This window comes from Octopus sinensis, linkage group LG16 (genome assembly GCF_006345805.1).
Source record: "Octopus sinensis linkage group LG16, ASM634580v1, whole genome shotgun sequence".
Taxonomy (NCBI): Eukaryota; Metazoa; Mollusca; class Cephalopoda; order Octopoda; family Octopodidae; genus Octopus; species Octopus sinensis.
In genome coordinates, this window is record NC_043012.1 from 51411219 (window position 1) to 51421218 (window position 10000).

The window sequence follows — 10000 nt, forward strand, 5'->3', positions numbered from 1 at the left end:
TGCTAATAAATACTTTGAGTATCTATGTAACTATTATGACGGTTTATTGACAAATGTTATATACGGGACACCTTCATTGTAATGCCTTTAGGCTTAGGAGTAGATGTGTGGTAAGTAGCTTGCTTACGAACCACATGGTTCCGGGTTCAGTCCCACTGCGTGGACCTTGGGCAAACGCCTTCTACTATAGCTTCGGGCAAACCAAACCTTGTGAGCAGATTTGGTAGACGGAAACTGAAAGAAGCCCGTCGTATAAATGTATATATATATATGTGTGTGTGTCTGTGTGTCTGTATGTATGATTGTGTGTCTGTGTTTGTCCCCCAAACATCGCTTGAAAACTGATGCTGGAGTGTATACGTCACCGTAACTTAGCGACTCAGCAAAAGAGACCAATAGAATAAGTACTAGGCTTACAAAGAATAAGTCTTGGGGTTCGATTTGCTCGACTAAAGGCGGTGCTCCAGCATGGTCACAGCCAATGACTGTAACAAATAGAGTATATACATACATATATATATATATATATATATATATATATATATATATACACGATTGAGTAAATATATGGTCAAAGCGATTACTTCCACGGTCATCCAATCTTTCTTTCAGACGTATGCTTGCATTATTATTGGGATTTAAATCCGAGGAGATTTGACCACTGTGTGTGAGTGTGTGTGTGTATGTGTGAATGTGAGTGTCTTTCGTGTATGTATGTGTTTGTACACAAACTGGTAAAATATATTGGTTTCAAATTTTGACACAAGGCCAGTAATATAGGATTACTTCCATCTCAATGCAGAAACGTTGCTTATTTTATCGACCAAAGAAGAATGAATCGTAATGTCGACCACGGTTGAAATTTGAACCCAGAACGTGAAGACATCCGATATTCCATTGTTCATTGTAAATCATTTTTATATTAATTGAATCACATTTAAAGGTAATTACAGCAGTACTGTGGAGGTGCAATGACCCAGTAATTAGGGCAGCGGACTCGCGGTCGTAAGAACGCGGTTTCGATTCCCAGACCGGGCATTGTGAGTGTTTATTGAGCAAAAACAACTAAGCTCCACGACGCTTAGGTGGCGGGGGAGGGGGTGAACCCCGCTGTACTCTTTCACCATATCTTTCTCTCACTCTTTCTACCTACATCTGCCACAAAGCAGAGGAACCACGGTGTAGCACACTATGGTGTGGTAAACTTTCAGACCCTAGTCTAGATTTCGAATCCTCTGTACCCCACGATAGTTCAACTTTCCACCTGTTAAAAATCCACCGTTTACGGAATGAGGATAACAACGTACCTTTCGGGCCCGTGCAACCGCCAGTCTATCGCGTGTGGTGGGTGGATTTTCAAGTTGCAACACGCATTCTTAGTAGCTTATAGTAGGTTCGAATTAGAGATTATTCTTTGTGTTTAATGGCGTGAGTCCTGATTGAAAGAAGAAGAAGAAGAAGAAGAAGAAGGAGACAATACTAACGTTAGAAAACTTGTAAAAGTTCTATTATAATGCGACTTTGATTTTCCTTTACTTTATTCAATTACTTTTTAAGAATAGAACCAGCGATGAATTCTATATTTAACTCTCCTTTTTCTATCTCGCTCCCTACTTCCAGTTCTGCTGCCAATTGTTTTCACAGTTATTTAAATAACACACACTGCGGCGAGTTGGCAGAAACGTTAGCGCTCCGGCCAAAATGCTTAGCATTAGTTCGTCTGCCGCTACTTTCTAAGTTCAAATTCCACTGAGGTCGACTTTGCCTTTCATCCTTTCGGGGTCGATTAAATAAGTACCAGTTACGCATTGTGGTGGATATAATCGACTTAATCCGTTTGTCTGTCCTTGTTTGTCCTCTCTGTGTTTAGCCCATTGTTGGTAGTAAAGAAATAGGTATTTTGTCTGTCAAAAAGGCGACGAGCTGGCAGAAACGTTAGCACGCCGGACGAAATGCGTAGCCGTATTTCGTCTGTCGTTAAGTTCCGAGTTCAAATTCCGCCGAGGTCGACTTTGCCTTTCACCCTTTCGAGGTCAATAAATTAAGTACCAGTTACGCACTTATGTCGATATAATCGACTTAATTCGTTTGTCTGTCCTTGTTTGTGCCCTCTGTGTTTAGCCCCTAGTGGGTAGTAAAGATATATATATTTAAATAACGCACACTAGATATCATTTTGAGGGACCGGATGTAGGTGTCATTAACTTTAATTTTATATTAGATTTGCTTTATTGGTGTCATTGCAACGCAGTCGTTTTCTTTAGTTGCAGTTGAGTCTGGGTGCAGGGTTCGCTTTGCTGCTTTTCCAGATGACATTTTAAGAATGTGCCCTGGCCATGTGCATAGTAAGTATGTTTTACTTATAGATCTATAGGAGATAACACCATTGATATTTATAAGTAGTTCTTTCCATGATATTGTTGTGATTCAGTCTTGTTGTATTGTCGAAGAAGCCATTCCTTTCTCCCTCTTTGTTCATTGTCCAGCCTTTGTATAGTGTGAATGAGTTATAACAGCAATTTAGATCTTGCACTTAATTCTGAAAATTTGTTCCATAACCAATAGGTACAGTCATCCAAAATAAGATGGCATCTGCCATCTTATTTTGTAACTTACTATCAATATAATCATTTTCGATATTGCACTCACAAAAGGCGTAAAATCTTCAATAGTTTTCAGGTTAATGCTTTCAGCTCTGATCTTTTCTTCGACAGGAATAGCCACTGCTTTTCTCATATGTATTCTGATATGAATTGTTTTTGATGTAGTGAAGAGCGCATGCACATCAATCCATTCGTGTGTTGATGTATCAGTGATAACTGCACTGTCATCCAATCACAGTAGTTAGCTGAGCAGTATGAAAGTGGATCATATAGTTGCCTTTAAAACGAGTAACTGTAAACGGGAACGAAATTTAGCGGTGCAAAATATAGCCTCTGTCTTCTAAATATCTGATGTCATCTGCTAGTATTGTTACGAGAATTCCAGTACATTGTCTAAGGCGATTCTCTATTAACATACTGCTATCAGCTTCTGCCATTTTAGTGCTTATCATTCTAATTTTACGCTTTTTGTAAACATGCTGAAAATTGAGGCAATTTCAACATTTTTAGAAAATAATTCTCTTTTAACTATTAATTTTAAAGCAGATGCACATCACATCATTTATAAAACAAGTAAGATTGCTTAGGTTGTTTATCACCATGTAAGCCCCTGTGAGCTTTATAATTCGGATCGTATGTCATTTTTACGTACATAGTGTATACGATATTTCATTATCCAGTGTATCGTTCAATTTTAAAACGCACATGTTCTACTTAGCGAATGATCCACAGCGCTGAAAGCCCTCTTGAGTTGGAAGATTTTGGTAATTAAGTTTTGTTTATATGAGATGTGACATTAACGGACCTTCTAATTTATAAGAACCGCCGTAAATTTGGACATATGACAATTTATTCGATAATACTGGTCACTGGATAATATCAGTTACCGATCATAGCGTGCGTAGTTAAATAGCCGAAGAAAGACCTGTTAAGCGATCTTTATTCTCGAGTTTAACAGAAGAAAGTCCCGGGACGTATGTCAAACGTTTATCATATTAAATTGTTCACAGATCATTGGCACCAGATATATGAAATTCAGGATTGCTAACGTGTATACATACATACATACATACCTATATACATACATACATACATATATATATATATATATATATATATATATATTCACGCACACTCTCACTCACACACGCACAGAGGCTGTGTGGCAAGTAGCTTGCTTATCAACCACATGGTTCTGGGTTCAGTTCCATTGCATGGCATCTTAGGTAAGTGTCTTCTACAATAGCTTTGGGCCGACCAAAGCCTTGTGAGTGGATTTGGTGGACGGAAACTGGAAGAAGCCTGTCGTAAGTATATGTATATATATATGTATATATATTTGTGTGTGTGTGTGTGCGTGTATGTGTGTGTGTGTCTATGTTTGTCACCCAACATCGCTTGACAACCGATGATGATGTGTTAACGTGCCCGTAACATACCAGTTCGGCAAAAGTGACCGATAGAATAAATTAGGCTTACAAAGTATAAGTCCTGGTGCTCCAGTATAGCCGCAGTCAAAATGACTGAAGCAAGTAAAAGAATAGAAGAAATATATATATGCCCATCAGTGGCTTTATAAGCGCAGGAGAAAAAATTATTAAATGAAATGTTTTGTAAATATTTCCATAATCTTCAAAGAGGTAGTGTATTTTCCATTCTTCTGCCTCTCTTGATATATCTTTTCCTTTGCGAAGGCTCGTAAGATAGGTAGTATCAGATCTGAAAAATTGTGTCAATGGGTGCATGGATACTTTTAGTTCAGAAGTTTGATTGAGTAAGCAGCATCAGCCGGAGAAGAATAGGAAGAAGAAGAAGATAAACAAGATGAAAAAGAATAAAAACAGGAGTGGTATTACCCAGTAGTGGAGGCTGTCCGTTGACTCTACTTTAATGGTCAAGTGACCTTCAAGTGACCTGTTGTGGTTCTAGCAGCAATAGTATTAGGAAATGTTTTAGATAAACTAGTGGGTAGCGATTGTTCTTATTACATCTACCATTTTAATATTTCCGTGGGTATTATTCTAAGTTCCCTATTGTAGTGTACTCTGTGGTGAAAGCATTCAAAAAAGGTTTATATTTTGCGATAAAATATGATTCTCTGCTAATGCGCTGATTATAGGTTGCATTGTCCCTAAATTTATAGAGAGTAAAAATTCTAAAGTTGGGCGGTTCAACTTTAGAATTGTTTCCCACTCTAAATTTAGGGACAATGCAACATATAATCAGCGCATGAGCAAAGAATCATGTTTAATTGCAAAATATAAACCTCTTTGGAATGCTTCCATCACAGATGACATTTGCTACTACAACCACAACGGGTCACTTTAAAACCCACTTCGCCATTAAAGTAGATTCCACGTACAGCCTCTACTACTGACTAATACCACTCCCGCCGTCTTCTTCTTCTTCTTCATCCCTCTTCCTTGGGTTTCTTCTTTTTCTTCTTCTTTGGCTGCTGCTGTTTAAACTAACAAGCTTCAGAACCAAATATACCCTTGCACCCATAAACACGAGCTTTGACAATTGAAAAGAGAGAGGCACAGAAAAGAAAGAAAATGTCCTACCTATTTGAAGACTATGGAAATATTTACAAAATATTTCAATAATAGTTTTTTTCAATTTAATTGTTTTTCTTCACAATTAATATCTGCCTTTTGTTTTACTCTTAGTTGAAAAAGTCGAAAACACACAAACCGATGCTAACCATCACAAAATGCATTTCATAATAAAATTATTTTAGAATTTTCTACCTTGTCTTATTTTCCTTGTAGATATCAACTCCTGTGTCACTTTTCAACATTCTACACACCCACAAACACACACACACATGTATATATAAATGAAAAGTAACTGGAGATATACAATTGTCAATTCAACAATTAAAATCTGTTAACATAATATTATTTTATATTATATTCGTATAAAAATATAATATTCATATAATGATATATTCTTTTCTACTCTAGGCACAAGACCTGATATTTTTGGGTGGAGGCCAATCGATTAGATCTACCCTAGAATGCGAATGGTACTTTATTTAGCGACCCCGAAATAATAAAAGGCAAAGTCGAACTCGGCGGAATTAGAACTCAGAACATGAAGACATACGAAATACCACTAAACATGGATATTTATAATTCGATTATTGGTACGAATCGAAACAATCGTATGTAATTTGTATTCAATGATAATAAATTTTAATTTTTGAATTGACAATTTTATATCTCAAGTTTCTTTTGATTTTTATAAATTTAATATAGATCTATATGAATTAAAAAGTTTCGCTCTACTAAATGGAGTATCAAACAGTTAAGCCAGTGCAAAAATTGAATGTTTTCTTCCTTATAAGACGAACATTATTTCCTTGTATAGGATCTTAATATATATATACAGATATATATATATATATGTATATATATATATATATATATATATATATATATATATATATATATATATATATATATATATATAATATATATATATATATATATTTAATGTTACCTTGCGTACATTTAAACTATAAATGTATGAGTTTAAGATTCCATTCCACAGACTGAAAGTAATCATAAGAGAAAGTGTTTACATGTTTGAAACACAATTAGTCTGCACACATCTGTATGCTAACGATTATTTCATTACAATCTAAATAATCCAAAATCGCTCTCACCATTTTCATATTTTAGACACTCAAATATCTTGTATAGGTAAGCTAATGTAGATGTATACAGCTGAGTTATTTACGTATCTATATATCTATCTGTCATCTATCTATGTGTCAATCTATGCGTTTATGAATGTTTCTTTATATATATGTACATACATAAACCGGTTACTAATGTTTCATACAGACATGGGCTACAAAAGGCCCATGCATTCCCTTCATGACAGTATTTTTAATCATATAAATCTGAAATGTGCTGCGATGTTCCTAACCCCCATTTCTAAGTATGCCCTTAAAACTCTTTACTGCACTCTTCATTTGATAGCCGTTCCTTTAAATTTGAGTACAGGTTCATTTCTTTACTTTCAGTATCACTTGGACTGGTATATATTGTAACCACAGACCCACATAAATATTCAATAATGTAATAACCACTTTCAGTACAGATATAAACCCATATGTATTTGAAGAAGAAAAAACATAAATGTTTTAAGAATGCATAACTCACAACTATAGAGCAGGGTTATTTGGATGTCTGGGACTCAGAGGAGCAGCCTAAACTCTTCTGGTACCTGGAAGCTTCAGAAGATTTGGTCTCATTGTTAACACTTGTCGGATTTCGTATCCAACAAACGTGATGCACCCTGTTACTTGTAAGATTCGGGAGCGCCACCTAAAAATGCTTGTCCATGTCGCTCAATTTTTCGAGTTAGACCCTGCTTAGCGTGTTCTATTCATTGAGGATCCGCCACTGCTTATTGTGTTCTCTTCATTGAGGATCGGATTGGGTTAACCACAGTTTGGTTGACCACATGTCACAATTATTACGGCAGATTAGGAAGCATCTCGAGAAGATGGCGACTAAGTGGACCACTACTCGTCGAGTCATTCGGGAGGACACGCGAATATACTAACTGTTGGTGGATGCAGGAATGTGCCGCAATGGTGCATGCCACCGCCTCTCCCTTTAACTATTTAAAAATTGAATAAATGAATACTTAAACATTTTGCCTGTACATTGGGTGGAAAACTGTAAACTGCAATTTACAATTAAAGCAATTCAAAGCGAGATACAAGATGTCCATTTTATAAAGATCTTAAGAGATGGAAAAAGATTAAATGACCTTTAGAATACTAGACGCATCTTGTGAAGGAGAGTATATCTTTTCCACAATGAAGCATGAATATACGGCTTGCGATTTCACGTATTAAATCAGTACTAAAGGACATACAAACAGTTCAATAAATGTTCACCAGATAATCAACTCAAACAGGTGATATTCTTACATGAACACGCTGTTGACTCTTTACTGAATAATATAACTTTATTAGCGTAATGCAATCTAAAATTTTCTTTTAAATAATTTAACGGTAGATCATTTGATTTAAAGTTTAATTTCTTGTTATAAATATCGTATCTACAGTAACATTTGCAATTATATCTCACTACATACCATTACGACGAATCAAAGTGCAACAAATAATAGAAAAATAATGACTTGTTCTCTTTTACCAACCACTTTATATTTTATTTTCAGAAAATGAGCGAAAAATATGTAGAAGTTCAACGTTAATGAGTTGTCATTTATGCAGATTACCAAAAGGTTGTTTTAAATAAGTTCAACATTCATTATTCATGTTCGCCATTATTCGACAATTTGCTTACTACAAAGTTATCTATTTACTTTGATTGTTAAACATATATGAAATGCTGCAGTGCTCTGCAATTATTTAAAGGCTGATTCCATAAAAGCTACTTTAATTTTGCTTTGTTTCTGTATGTAACATTGAATGTTGAAAAGAAGATACGGGCTAAATTAAAATACCTGTAATGCTAAGCAGAGGGAAAGACATGTCTTAGAATAATTTTACACGGTTTTTGTATTTTCTGTCCTAGCTTATCTTCCATTAAAGAATATATTTTACATATTTTATTATACACAGTTGCTGCGGTAGAAACAACCCTGTTATAATTTATGCCTGGTTGATTAAGCACTTCACATATTAGATATTTCATACCAAAAAAAAATTAAATAGACAATCTTCTATAACATTTAAAATACAATCAGGAAGCAATCGGGAATGGTCATTATTCTCTTGTTAAATCGTGTAGTTAAGTGAGCATAAAAACCTTTAATATTATTAGTGAGACACTTTAGCATCCGGATATTCACCGGAAATAGACGCAAATTTTTAACGTTGCGTTTGAAGTTGTTATATATTAGATATTTTGTTATTCATTATCACATGAGTTGAGAGATTGAATGAAGTTGCTTATTTAACTTTTATGTTTGATTTGTTTAACACTATTAGGAAGAAATTGTTTTCCTATTTTCGCTTCTCACAATGCAAGTGATACACTTGTTAATTTCCTGTTAATTAACTATCTCTTCATATTCCAAGGCTTTTGTAGTTTCCATAGTTACAATATTTCATGAGGGAGCTGGGATAGGAGGAAAATCAGATATGCATAATAATAGGAAAACAGGATAAACATAAAAACACGGAATTATAATTCCTAGTATTTATTTAAAAGCATGCGATGAGTTCGGCAGTGTCAGCTCGGCCTTGTAAAATAGTGTTTAGAGTTCAAATCACGTAAAAAAAAAAGGAACAAACTAGTAAAATCGCTCCCACTTACAGCTGCAAAAGATAAATTTATTTGTTTGGTAACTACTGTCTCACAATTTAACTAAGTATAGAATTAATAAAATTATTGTAAGTTTTTTTCCATATGAAATATTCATAACATCACAGTTCATGCATTAAAACACACTAACTCACACGAAAATACATGCATGCAAATTAAATATATATATTGTTTTACAAACAACTTGCAGATGCAAATGCTACTAGTAGAAAGCTCCGCTAGGAAGTTTATCAGATCATCCCATAAGTAATGTCAACACTTCTATATTTTCAATTTGTAAACGCTTTAACAGTATTTTAGAATATCTAATGGCACCAATTAATATTTGCATGTAAGTGGATAAATATATATTAAAGTTCATTTTGCAGGATAATCGAATTGAAATTTCACCAATGGATCACTGGATCATTTGAGGCACATAATACTGTATGAGTTTAAACATACAGATGAGGGTTTGTAAAATTCAGCCTTGAGTGGCCTGAACATGAAGTCCGACTGGGTTTAATAACAGGCTCATTTTCGCAGATTTTAAAACAAAGATCGCGAAGTTTCAATTGAAGAATTGGCAAGCAAACTTCGTTCAAGCAATACAATAGGCGCAGGAGTGGCTGTGTGGTAGGTAGCTTGCTAACCAACCATATGGTTCCGGGTTCAGTCCCACTGCGTGGCATCTTGGGCAAGTGTCTTCTGCTATAGCCCCGGGCCGACCAATGCCTTGTGAATGGATTTGGTAGACGGAAACTGAAAGAAGCCTGTCGTATATATGTATACATATATGTGTGTGTGTATATGTTTGTGTGTCTCTGTTTGTCCCCCCTAGCATTGCTTGACAAGCGATGCTGGTGTGTTTACGTCCCCGTTACTTAGCGGTTCGGCAAAAGAGGCCGATAGAATAAGTACTGGGCTTACAAAGAATAAGTCCCGGGGTCGATTTGCTCGACTAAAGGCGGTGCTCCAGCATGGCCGCAGTCAAATGACTGAAACAAGTAAAAGAGTAAGAGTAAAAGAGTAACTGTTCACCGCCATTTTGACGGCTTGAAAAGGTCCCAAAACTCGGAAAGTGTGTGCCTTATGATTTTTCTG